This window comes from Talpa europaea (genome assembly GCF_964194135.1).
Source record: "Talpa europaea genome assembly, chromosome: 14".
Lineage (NCBI taxonomy): Eukaryota > Metazoa > Chordata > Mammalia > Eulipotyphla > Talpidae > Talpa > Talpa europaea.
The window spans coordinates 42,964,745-42,979,315 of NC_140082.1; positions in this window are offsets into that span (position 1 = coordinate 42,964,745).

Here is a 14,571-nt window from a genome sequence, read left to right on the forward strand (position 1 = left end):
ACTTGGGGGACATGGAAGGAGACACTTAGAAGAAACATGGGTGAGAAACCCATGGGGAGGCTGACAAAGGCAGTCTTTTTCTTGCCTTGTATTTTGATTTTGCTCCTTTCCTTCTGGACTTATCTGACCCCATCTGCCCCTTTCCTGTGATTCCCTATCAGAAGGTGCCTGAAACTTGTGGCAACTTTTGGGTCTCAGTGGCCAACCATGTTTGACTGGGCATTTACTTCAGGCCAACCATGTTTGACTGGGCATTTACCTACAAGGGGATGGGTAATTTTGGGTGTTTCTTGGGGAAACCATTTTAACTATATTCTTTCTCTTCTCTCTGTTTCACACTAGTTACATATTAAAGTTCTTTTCTATTGAAGGTCTTATGCACTGAAGATGTTTCGTCTTGATGCAGCAGATGGCAGAATCCATTTAGAGCATAACAGGGTAGTGCCCAGGAAAAGGGGAGGTTCCGTGTTCCCTACCCCACCCAAAGGAGGGTGGAGCTGAGCAGGGAGGAGAAGAAGCTGAAGAGGGGACTGGAAATGGAAGGAAGCAGGATGGAGCCCTAGAAGGAGAAATGGAGGAGGCACATGGAGCCGAGAGACACGTGAAGAAACTTGCCTTGTGGTGCTGTCTGGTTGAAACAAATATGGATGAGATACCCATGGGCAGGTTAACAATGGCAGCTTTTATCTTGATTTTGATTTTGCTCTTTTCCTCCCATACTTGTCTGGCTGTTTCTGATCCTTTTCTATGGGCCCCCACCGGAAAGTGCTTTAGACTTGTGGCAGGCTTTCAGGCTGTGCTCTGGGCCAATACCGATTGGGTAAATTTGGGCGCTTGATTTATTTTTTTTTAAGATTTATTTATTTATGCATAGAAGAACTGGGGTACAGGCCAGAGGTGTGGGGGGTGAGAGGACTCACCAGAGACAGAGTGGGGAACAGAACAGGCAGATCGACTGAAACACACTGCCCGGAGGAGCAGAGGGTGAGTCAGGAGAGGTCTGCTGCACCATGTGGGTCACCTCTCTGGCTGGCTGGGGATTGAACTCGTGCTGCAGTGGCTGCAGGTAGCTCCACAGTGCTGTGTCTTAACCCCTTGTGCCACCAGAGAAGCCCCAGGGTGCTTGATTTAGAAACTGTCTTCTTTATCTTGTCTGTATTATTCACTGGTTGTATTAAAGTTTCTTCTGTTGTAGAGCAACCCCGATACAAAACTCAGGACATCACTTCCCCCTAACACTTCCATTAAAACTCTTACATGTTTTGTCTGATGTGGCAGATGGCAGAACCTATTTAGAACAGACAGGTTTGGGGGTTCCGGGGTGCCCATCTCCCTGCCCTGTAACAAGTACAGACAGGCTTGGGGGCTCTGGGGTGCCCCTCATTCTTCCTACTAGCAGTTCCAGGGTGCAAGTTGGGCCACAGAAGTGAGAGAGATAGGTCAACCTACTTTCTGGGTCATATAGATTCACGTGGCCACTTAGCTCAGGCCCCGGTTTGTAGTATCTCCTCCACTCAGTATATCCGAGTCAAAGTGTCCTGGGAGTTTCAGTCCAAGGTGGCTATGTGTAAGTGGGGATGAGGAAAATGGCACCTTCCCTTCACAGAGGTATATGTGTACTGAGCCCACAATCTTTTCCTATTGACTAGTTTGTCTTCAGGACAGGCTATTGGATTCTCCACTGCCTCTGGGTCTATGGCATCCCCCTCCCAGGTCTACAGACAATCTGCTTTGATAAGTTCATTTCTATTCCCCTCAGAAATATCTTTTTGTCAACTTACCCCCCACTACCTCAAGACTTCTGATACATTTAAGCACATCTACTTTCCCTTCTCACTTTGTTAGGGGGAAAAGGATGTCCTGAGCTAATTCCATACAGGTTTTGTGGACTCCACCCCCACTCCACACCAAAGCCATCAAGACACTGGAAATGACAAATCCCATCATCACCAAAGGGAGGGTTGCTGGGACCTGAGGGTGGAGTTAAGCTGCCAGGGTTGGTATAAAACCAGACACATGGGTCTTGGCTCGCCGCCAGCTCTCAGCATGCCATTGGGATTCCAGGTTGGCAGAACAGGTAGGATGCATTTAAGACTTTATCTTCTTCTTTTCTCCCTGAGTTGTACATTTCCTCATTTCCCCTTCCCTTGGAAGGTGTTGGGGTATCATTACTAAGGTTAAAATCTAAGTCCCTTTCCATTCCTTGCCCAGCAGGCAGGTTTAGAAGGTTTGAATTGATAAAGGGACGGATAAGGTTGCTATGGTAACTAATACCAATGGATCACCTTTTATTAACCTTTTGTGTGTGCCTGCAGTTGAGTATTAATAAGTCCCTTTTAAGCACACGGGTGAGGACCCACAGTCAGGCAACCCATTTTATATTGGGGTTACCCTGTAACAACATGAAAAAAATGAGAACATCTTTTCATTGTACTTGGGGACCTCACATAGACTTTACATCCATCGTATTTCATTTTCACTTATTATCTCACTGTACTGCTTCTTTCTTAGGATACTGCATTGGGGTATAAAGGAAACCATCCTGTACCCACGTGGAATGCAATCAAACAAGCATCAGACAGATTGGTGAGATTAAAAAAAAATCCAAAAAAGAAGTTTAATAATGACATGTGTATTTTTTGTATACTTGGGAAACTCAGCGTGACTGAGCAATGCCCACTGGGCTTTAAAGATCTTCCTAAATAGTTTAGCTAAGACCAGGGAGGTTGCTGGAAGAAACAAAGTTCAGTTAGAGAGTTTATCTGGAAAACAAAGGAATGTAAATTTAACTTCAGAAAAAAGAGATAAGAAAATTAGGTCTGCTTAGGAGAAGCTCTTGCTGAGAGAAGTTTACATATCTTTCAGAGCCCATCTCTTAAATCAGTCTTTTACCAAAAAGACATATTTTGTTGTTGGGGCCCCCAAATATGGCAGTGTGATATGAGGGTGAGGCCAGAGGTGTGGAGGTGAAAGAATTCACCAAGGACAGAGTAGAGAACAGGAAAAGATGGATTTATTGAAATACCCTGCAAGAGAGCAGGGGTTTGGAGAGGTGCTATCTTCATGCCAAGAAGGGCTTAAGGCTTTCTTTTACAACCTATTATCTGAGTTGTAGGGACTTGAAAGTCCTGGTCCTGCTTCTACATTCATGGTCAAGGTGATCCATTGATATAATTCCCATAGCAACCTTATCGCTTCCCTGTATCTATTCAGACCTCCCAAACCTGCCTGCTGGGCAAGGAATGGAAAGGGACTTAGATTTTAACCTTAGTAATGATACCCCAACACCTTCTAGTCCCTTGATATCTGTACCCAATATCTACACCAGATTAATCATCAGGAAATATTGATTTGTGTTCATTTCTTACTCAGAAATCATCAGTGAATAACTTCCCCTTTCCCAGTAGTTTAAAATTTAGCGTTGTAGTTAAAAACCTTCTAAAATATCTTAAACTTATCTTCTCCAGCAAACCCTCTCCCTAATCAAATATCTCTTGTGGTCCCTGACTAGCATATTTCACTCACTCTAATTTGACCACCCTCTAGCTCTGTGAATTTGTTATCAGGCAAAGTGTCTAACAACCAATACTGGGACAGAATCAGGTCCAAACCTAACTCACCAGTTCTGGGTCTGGCCATCCACAACCACAAATGCAAACAAAAGTGTCTTTGATGTAGCAAAAAAAAAAAAAAACAAACAAAACACACACACACACACACAACAAAAAGGTCATTCTAGCCAATAAGGTAGAGGAGAGTAACAGGGACCAGTTATCAATCGATGGTGCAACACAGAATCACAAATACTGGAGCTGTCAGGGTTCAACAGATATCCTTGTCCAGGTACCATTTAATAAGGTTAAAAACTAAGCTTCTACTCCTAGCCTAACAGGCAGGTTTGGGAGGCTTGCACAGATAAGGGAATTGATAAGGTTGCTATGGGAACCTAGTCAAGACTACCACCACAGCATGAATGTGGAAGCAGGGACTGGATACTTTCTAGGTCAAAGATCAATGCCCAAGACAAGCCGTCCCAGCAAATAACTGGCACCCCAAGTAAGAAAGCCCTTGAAAAAAATATAAGAGAGGGCCTCAAACCCTTTTTCCATTGCTGACCTTTCCTATATACCCCCTGCTCCCTCACAGTGTATTCAATGAATCTGCCTTTTCTGAATTCTTTCACACACACACACACCCCTGCACCTCTGAACTTACTCCCCTATTTCTCTCCACTACAGTCTATTACTGAAGACAAAGTTTCCCTCCTTGGAGGCAGAATGGAGAAAGTTCACCTACTGGGAATGTTAAAGGGCAGGGATAAAGGGTACCCCAAAACCCCAAATCTGCCTGCTCTAAATGGGTTCTGCCATCCACTGCATCAAGACAAAACATACTCTAGTGCATAAAGAACATGAATGGAGAGGGCCTCCCCGGTGGCTCAGCGGTTGAGCGCTGGGTTGCGAAGCTGCCCGCAGCTTCTGTGGCGCCGGTTCGATCCCCGGCTGCTCCCCGGCCACCAGAGGAGGGTCCCACATGGCGCGCAGACCTCTCCTGCCGCCCGCTGCTCCCCTCAGCAGTGTGCTTCGGTCCTTCTGCCTGCTCTGCTCCCCGCTCTGGCTCTGGTGAATTCTCTCACCCTCCTGCGCTTCTGACTGTACCCAGTGCATGTATAAACAAAACAAACAAACAAATAAATAAATAAACATGCCTCTATTAAAAAAAAAAAAAGAACATGAATGGAGAACTTTAATACAATTAGTGTACAATAAAGAGAAGGGAAAAAACAGATAAAATAGCTTTCAAATGAAGCACCAAGTTCCCCATCTCCTCCTGGATAAGTGCCCAGCCAAACAGGTTGCCCCAAAGCAGAGCTATTCTGCCACAAGTCTAAGGCATCTCCTGGTGGGGACTCATCGGAAAGGGACAGATGGGGCCCAGCTTGTAAGGGACAGAAGGAGCAAAATCAAGAAAAAAGTTGCCTTTGTTAACCTCCCTATGGGTCTCTAACCCATGTATGTTTGAACCAGTCAAGACCAAGAAGCAAGTGTAGCTTCTTCACATGACTCTCTTTCCTTGAGCCTACTCCAGGTCTCTTTCTGGCTCTTTCCATCCTTCTTTCCTTCCTCCAGTCATCTCTCCAGCTTCTTCTCTTCCCTGCTCAGCTCCACACTTCCTTAGGTGGGGCTGGGAACCTGGAAGTCCCCTTTTCCTGAGAACTACCCTATTACAGGAAGGCAGCTGCTTCCACAGCAGCTCTTAGGAAAAAGAGAGCAAACCTAAGCGCATCACTACTTTTTAAAAGCTCACAAAGTGACCCTTCAGCTTGATCCCTTTCCCAGCAGCCCTTTGCTTAGGAATTCATGTGCAGAGTTCAGATCACCTCACAGCACTGGGTGCTCCAACATGTTGAAGATTTGATGATACCTCCAGTTATCAAGATTCTATGTATTCTTAACAACTCAGTCAAAAGCGTATATATTGTCTAAGTGTCTTCCAATTTCAATCAGATACAGTCTTTTCCTTTTTCATCTTCCAAGCTTGAACATCGAGTCTATGATGGTATCTCATGCACAAAGTATTAGGTCTACCATATCTGAGTTGCAATTTCCACTAGTTCTCGAAGGAGTTCTGACTAACACTGTAAGATTGTGATATCCATAGAAATTAGAGGGTCCAGGTTCCCTGCCCCATCCTGAGGAAGGGTGGAGCTGGCAGGGAAGAGAAGCTAGAAAAGACTGGGAGAAGTGGAGAGAGATGGAACACTAGGAGAAAACCTGTAGGGGGAATTTGGTGTGGAGATGTGAAGAAGCTGTAACACTTATTTCTCTGCCTTGGATTTATACCAGGGGGTTGGAGGACAGGGAAGGAGACACTTGAAAGAGACAGAGATGTGGGTATGAGGCCTATGGGGAGGCTGACAATGGCAGCCTTCATCTTGACTTAACTTTTGTTTTGCTCATTTCCTTCCAGACTTGTCTGACCCCTTCTGCCCCTTTCCTATGGGTCCCCACCAGAAGGCAACTTAGACTTGGGGCAAGCTTTTGGGCCTCAGTGGCCCTGTTTTGGACCAAACCTGTTTGACTGAGCATTTACCCAGGAGGGGATGGCTAACTTTGGATGTTCAATTGGAAATTATTTTAACTATATTCTTTCCCTTCTCTTTATTACACACTATCTCTCTATCACACACAAATTATGACAAAATTCCTTTCCACTGAAGGCCTTATACACGTTTTTGTCTTGAGGTAGTGAATGGCCGAAACTATTTAGAACAGGCAATTTTGGGAGTCTTGGGGTGCCCCTCCTTCTGTCCTGTAACAATACTTCTTTGTTTACATCACAGAATTAAATGTAGCATTTCACATGCAGTAGACATTTGAAAAGTTTTCACGGCTAAGTTAATGAATAAGTCATACCTAGCAACAACTCTTGCTAATAACATATGCTTCTTAAATAGTTACAAATTTTGTTCTCTCAATATTATCTTAATATTATTTAAGTGAGGCAAATATTTTGGTTTCAAAATATATCTATACAGGACCTCCCCGGTGGTGCAGCGGTTGAGTGCTGGGCTGCGAAGCTGCCTGCAGCCTCCGCAGTACTAGTTCGATCCCCGGCTACCGGGGAGGGTCCCAAATGGCGCACAGACCTCTCCTGCTATGCCCACTGCTCCCCTCAGCAGTGTACCTCCATCGGTCTGCCTGTTCTGCTCCCTGCTTTATTGAATTCTCTCACCTTCCTGCACTTCTGACTGTACCCAGTGCTTGTATAAATTAATAAATAAAATCTTAAAAAAAAAAGAAGATATCTATACCAAAAAAAAGCTAAGACATGAACCAAGCTATAATTAATATTAGTTATTTTCCATGGGGAGGGCACAGGTGTTTTTTTTTTTTTTTATCTTTTTTAGTACAGTATTTAGGGTGGGTGAAAGCAAGGTTTTCCTCAGCGAAATTAATTCACAATTACCTAGAATTATTAAAATAGCTATATGTTTATATTCCTATCATTTCTTGATGTAATTAGCATGCTTCCCTGGAAAAAATTATATGAACATTAAGTTTAAATGTCAACCTACGTCTAGGCAAAACAAGCACACAAAATCATCTAAAATATAAATGAAATAAGACCTCCAAAATCAACTCTAACAAATGTTCATGTAAGATTTACACCACTCTCAAAAGATTTACTTTTTTTTCTAATATAGTGATAAAGGGAGATAGCTGCTTCTCAGAAAATTTTTAGTCTTCTGTCATAAAAAAATGTAACTTTGTCCACGCAATAACATCAATTTGAAAAATTTTATTAGATGGTACTTAAGCTCCACGAGTAAAAAATCTACCTGACATCAAAGCTTCCATGTTCAAAGGGACAAACTGTTTCTACACACTTAAGAGCTAAATGACATAGAGACCATTGACATTACTTGAGTTTTGAGAACAACATTGTGGGTAAAGCCATTCCAGCAGCAATTTTGTCAAGAACGTACATATCCTGTGTCTTCTATGATATCAGTAAGTTGTCAAAGCACTGTGCTGGGGCATTGTAATAAGTTTTAGAAATAAACAAGCAAACAAATAAATAAGACATAGTCTTCAAGGAACTTTTTCCCTAGGCTGAGAAATAGATGTATAAAACTAGCATTTAGCATGAGGTTGGTGTTTAACAGAGGCATGTTCCAGGTGTAAGATAAGGCACAAAGGAGATACCCCTAAATTTTCTGGGGAAATAAGGATAGAGGTGAGAGAAGGAAAAGATCTTATAAACTGCTTCACCTCAAAAGGAGCATAGAGTTGGGTCTTCAAAAATGAGGATTTTGCCAAATGAAAGAAAGGCTGTTAAATGTAGTGTGACTAACACATATAAACCATAGGTAACAAGAATGTTTTAATATTTACCTTCCAATTAGCTGAAATTAAATTATTGTTAGTATTCTGTAACATTAAATGAACTACATTTTAATTACTTGGAGTTCTGAAATATATTAAGTAGTGATAGTCCCAAATAAAGGGATCTTTTCTTTGTTTGTTTTATTTTTTGCAGAAACCTCTAGCAGTTTTTTATGAAGCCATAGATTCATCATTAACGCATACCTCCTCTGACCTATCAAATCACCAGATTGACCTCTCCTTATTCAGCTCTGCAGCAATACCAGAATTCCTGTGGAGAATGTGAACAAATGTTCATATACCCCAGAGGAGAGACATTTTGTGTGAGTTAGCTGAAAAAGCTCTGTTAGTAGGGATGCTAGGATGCTATGCCTACTTTACAGGAAGAATCCTGGCTGTGCTTTGACACTGAGGAGAACCAGCTGCCTGGCATTAGTCACTCTCAACACTGCTGCAAAGGACATAACTTGGTATAACCTCTCAGGAAAGAAATCTCTCAAGGTGTATCAGAAAGTTGGAAAGTGTGGTTCATTCCCTTTGAATGAATAATTTAACTTCTATGCTCAAAATGATTCAAAAAGTAGACTTAGAAGTTAACACAAATATTGTTACTGAAGAATTATTATAACAAAAAATATATAAACAATTAGAAGCAGCCATATGGTCCAACTGTTAATTTATGACTGTTTAAATTATGAGACACAGTTAAAATCTTATAGTTAAAATAAAATCATGGTGCTCATGATAAGAGAAAATATTCATAAATTTGTAACAGAGCCTGAGCCAGGGACAATAACATGACCTCTGCCTTTACCTTTAACCAGCAGTTTAGTTTAATACACTCTACCACATTCCTCAGGATCATGGTAATAAGGTGATTAATGCTTAACTAGATATTTTAGTGTCTTCTGAAGATGCTGATAACATCAGGGCCCGAGGAACACCCACAGACCATTTTAAACTAACAGGGCAGAAGAGAGCTACTATTTCAGGAAGATCATCCTGTGACTGCCTCTAAGTTGCCTGGTGGCCCTCCAGACCTGAGAATGAAGAAACTTTCCCCATACCCCCAAGTCCTTGCATTTCTCCTTTTCCTATATAATTTTCCTTCACTAATCACTTGGGAGACAGTTTTTTAGAATGCAAACTTGTTCTCGCAATTTGGCTCCTTTGACTAATAAAAAATTTCCTTTGTGGAAATAATCTTGTGGTTCAGAGTCTAGGCTTCTGAGCAGCAAGCAATACAACCCAATTTGGCCAGTAACACCACCATGCTAAATTATGGGAAAATAGGACCATATTTGTGTGTGGAGCGTGATCTCAAATAACCATGGCGATTTCCTGCTTGTCTTTGCAATCACTACCTTCTCCCCTTCTCTACTCAAAGACCTCCATGCTACAGTGTCTTATCTGTAGATCAACCAAAAAGTAATTCATATGGAGTAAGCACTGGATGAGTATTTGTTCCTGAATACATTAACTTTGTAATCGATACATGTTCATTCCCTTGCTATGCATTTAACATTTGGATGAGCAAAAGATACAATCCATTAAGAGAAAAGTAAGATTAGTCTCTCAAGTACGTATTAGAGCTCAAGAATTATGCTAACAAGTTCTTTCCTTTCCCTCACCACTTACAGGCCCTCCAAAGAATTCTTAGGATGAGGGAGTGTTTGAACAAAAGTCAGTGCTCCCTCTCTTTCTCACCAGGTCCACTGATATTTCTGCATTCCTCAGTTCTTCCTCCTACTTGGGTTTTCACATTATAATTAAGCCCTGGGATGAAATAGTTTTAAGGAGTTAAAAAACAAAAAACAAAAAACATACTACAAAGTGGACCATCCTTTAACTAAACTCCACTGTGCTAAAAAAAAAATCAACCTCAGCCTTCCCAAAGATATCCTTTAGTTGTGTGGCTTATACAGGCTAATATTACAGAGGATTGCATATGTGAAAGAGGAAAGAAAACCATTCGCTTTCATGAATGTAGATACCTTATGAAATGACTAGACTATTTATATATCTGAATGGCAAGAGTGCTTTTCTCTGGGCAGTAACAGTACAAATGATGTTCTAGTATTTACACAAGCATGCTTTTTTCCATTTCCCACAACTGGTATCTAAAAATGTTAAAAAAAAAAAAGTTAGTTGACTACATTCATCAACAATTTTCAACATACTTTGCTACTCATCCACAAGCATATTAAAATAAACCATAATTTAGAGAACAGAATCAACAGGCTACTAAGTATTACACTATGGAACAGTGTTTTCTTTAACACCATACTATATGTGAATGTAATATCACATCACACTTCTCTGTATTTCAATCAGATTATGCCTCTCAACACGATTGATACAGTTTACCAAGTTTATCAAGATTCCTCCTGCTCTCCTTTGAATTCCTGTAATTCAACTCCTCTAAAACAGTGAGTCTAAAACTACTTCTCATTAAAATTCAACTTTATTGATTATGAAATTTGGATCTTGACACTAGTTTCTGATACCTGGATCTTAGCCTCAGTGATGAAAGTGATAATTACTATAGTAAGAAAGGTTAAATCTTTATGCATTTTGCTGGTCCTACTAGTCACTGAATATAACTGCTTTGGAAAGGAGAAGAACTTGGGGTTCCACTAATATATTCGCTTACCATATTTTATCAAATACAAGTCAGTAAAGTTTAATGATCGTACTGATGATCATGAGAGACTGCAAATAAATTTTAAGGATCTCATATATATTCTGTCCCCACATAGTTCTTTAAATCTTATACAGTTATTGTACTTGGTCTAGCAATTACAGCCAGCTTCCTTAGTTACAGCCACATCTTTGAAAACACTTCACCACAATACCCATTCTTTCATTCCTAGAACAGACTAATTGAGAGGGTATACTGTATTACAAAGTACAATTTGCCTAAAAAGGAGATTGCCATCTTACTCATTAATTTTACATTACCATACTGTGCTTCTATTGATGTCCTCACAATGCTTTCTACACCACTTACTGTGATTGCAAAAACACACAGATTGTTCTGTCATTAAGAAGACAACGATTTTTTGAGTGATACTAGACAAAGAAAAACTTTTATGATAATTTTCTCTGGCTTTAGCAAACTGTTCTACAATTACAGTATGTGTTTATATGCAAACAGTCTTGCGCAATATACATTAATGTGGTAGAACTATTTCATTGTTCTTGTTCATTCTTCATTACTATTGAATTGTTTAAGATATTTTATTCTCTTGTGGAACATTGATTTAATGGCACATAAACAAAAAAAAAGTCTATTGACATTGTTATAAAGATGTGAGCCCATCTTAATTTTCTCTTATTCCTAAATCATTGAGGAGTAGATAAGAAAGGAATTCATAGTAAAACTGGGAGCATAGTTGTTCTCACATAGGATTTATATGTAAAAGTGAAAATACAAAAAAAAAAAAAAACACAAAGCAACTATAGAAAACCCTTTAGAAACTAAAAATTTTCCAGGGAAATTACATTGGACTGAGAATCAGAGAAAATGTTTTAGATCCCAATCTGTCACTTATGAAACATTATAGCAAGTATAGAATGTTCATTTGTCAAGAGTCTGCACTTAATAAATTAGACAGACCTTGATTTGATTAGAAGCTTAACCACTTACATTCTTGTGACCTTGAGCAAATTACTCCCTGAACTTCAGTTTTCTTTATAAAAGTGGCATAATTTAGGAGTTTTATGTAAATATTATATGCATTAATATCTATAAGAAGTTTACCACTGCATCTGCTAGATTATAACATATAATAAATAATAGGAATCATCAAGATATTATTTGGATGTGGCAAATTCTTCACCTCTATAACTGTATAAGACCATATGTGAGGATCTATCTGTAATAGGAGGGTCCAGGTTCCCTGTCCCACCCAAGGAAGGATGGAGCTGAATAAGAAGAAGCTGAAGCGACACTAGAGAATGAAGAAGGAAGGATGAGAGCCAGGAGACCTGGAGGAGGCACACGGGGCAGAGAGATGTGAAGAAACTGCACTTGCTTCTTGGTCTTGGGCTGGTTGAAGCAGATGTGGGTGAGAGACCCATGGGGAAGTTAACAATGGCAGCTTTCATCTCAATTTTGATTTTGCTCTTTTTCTTCCAGACTTGTTATGAGTCCCCACCAGAAGGTGCTATAGGCTTGTAGCAGGCTTTTGGGCCTCAGTGGCCCTGCTTTGGGCCAACCCTGTTTGGATGGGCATTTATCCATGAGGGGAAGGGTAACTTCGAGTGCTTGATTTCGAAACTTTATTCTCTGTCTTCTACTTACTGCACACTAATTGTATTAAAGTTCCTTTCTATAAAAGGTATTATATGTTTTGTCTTTATGCAGCAGATGGCAAGAACCTAATTAGAGTGGACAAGTTTGGAGATTCTGTGTTGCCCTCACTCTGTTCTGTAACATATCCAGATTTAAGAGAATTCCTATAATTTATAAGAGAATTCCTCACAAAAACATTCAAATGTCAAAAATATGTCAATTTATTTACAAAGTTATTAACCACTGCTTTAAAAAGCTGATGTGAGATAAGAATCTGATACTAAGGACAATATGTGGGGGTTAAGATCATGTTCCTCTATTTAATTGTTTACCTTCCCCCAATGGACTGTAAAGTTTTTGAAGGCAGGGACTATATCATTTATTTTTGGAATCCCAGTGTGTGCACATTATATATTTGTTTCAAACAAACATGTAAATGAATGACAAACATGTAAATGAATGAATGATTTAATGATGAGAATAATGATGCCTTTGTTGAGAATCCAAGTTGGATAACAGACATTTTTAAAAATAAAGGATGGAAGAGGTAAAACAAACATAAGGCTAGAGTTTGCAATTTTAGCTAGAATGGGCAAAGCAAGTCTTGCTGAGGATGTGATATATGAGTAAAGACAAGGAAATGAGTCACTTTGACATCTGAGGGGAAAGTAGGTGCAAAAGCTATGATCTGGGGATCTGATTAGTGTCTTAAAGGAGCAGGAATAAACGAGGGTGGTTGAAATGGAGGAAGCAGCAAGGATAGTGGTGGGAAGAATGAACAGATCATGTTTGATCCTATGGGCCTTTTAAAGCCTTTGGGTTTACTATTAGTGAACAGAAAAGATTTTAAAGTTTGAGCTTAGAGATGACATTAGCAATTTGCTGATTACTTTGGCTGTAGTGTAGTGTGCACCTGGGGCGTAGGGCAGGAATAAAGGATAGTAGTTAGTTTATTGCTTCCTACATAGAAAAGAAATAATGGTGGCTTGGGCCATCATAGTAGAAGTGATGAAAACTACTCAGATCCAAGATAAATGGTGAAAGTAGAACAGTAGGATTTTTATACAGAAAAGATTTGGAATATCAGAGGAATCAAAGATGATTAACAGAAGTAGTCATTTCCAAAAGGTTGAAATACTAAGACTGTGGGGAAAACAGACTCCACAAAAGGATTGATGGGAAATATTAAAAACTCAGGTTTTTACTTGTTTGGCTCCAGGTACATAGAAGATGTCAAAGCAGAGCGCCAAATAGAAAGGTAAACATAGAATCTCAAATTCAGGGTAGAGATTACAACCAAAGGTAAAATTTGGGCATGATCAGTGAATAGATATTTAAAGTTACAGAACTGAATGAGATTATAGAAATCATATATAGAGATAGAAAAGAGAATGCTCTGAGGACTGAGCCTGGGAATCCTTAAATGTTCCCAGGTTACCTATAAACAAGCAAAAAGATCTGAGAAGGATTCTCTAGTAAAGGAGGAGCAAAACCAGGAAGGTGAGAAACTTGGATATCAAATCCCAGAATATATCAAGTAAGAGAACATAGAAAATGGCTTCTAGGTCAGGTAAAATGATGATTAAAAATAAGTCTTCACCTCCTTTGTTATATCTATTCCTAAGTATTTAATATTGTTTTGATGCTACTATAAAAGAGATTGTTTTCTTGATTGCTTCCTCTTCTAGTTCATTACTGAGTATGTCAGTCTTATAGCTTGACACTTTAGTATGCTGACTTATTGGTTCTAATACATTTTAGAGGAGTCCTTGGGATTTCCTATGTATACTATCAGCAAGTAGTGTTAGTTTTACTTACATATTTTTAATATATTTCTCTTGCCCAGTCACTCTAGTTAGGACTTCCAATACTGTGTTGAGAAGTAGTGCAGAGTGTACATCCTGTATACTTGATCTTAGAGAAAAAGCCTTCAATTTTTCACCATTAAGTATGATATTAGCAGTGTGTTTGGCATATATGGCCTTTATTATATTGAGGTATGCTACTCTATCCCCCCACCCTTCACTAAGAGTTTTTTTATCATAAATGGATGCTGAATCTTGTCAAATGCTTTTTCCCCATTTATTGATATGATCAGATGATTTTTGTTTTTTTGATATAGGGAGTTACATTGGAGAAAATATTTGTACATCATACATTTAACAAGGAGCTAATATCTGATTTTCCACAAAGATCCCATAGAATTAAAAAAAAAGAAAGCATAGAATGCAATGAAAAAATTGGCAGAGGAGCTAAACAGCAACTCCACCAAAGAAGATATACAGATGGCAAACAGGTACATGAAAATATGTTCAACATCACTTATTATCAGGGAGGTGCAGGTCAAAACACTGTGAAATAACCTTTCATTCCAGTGAGACTGGT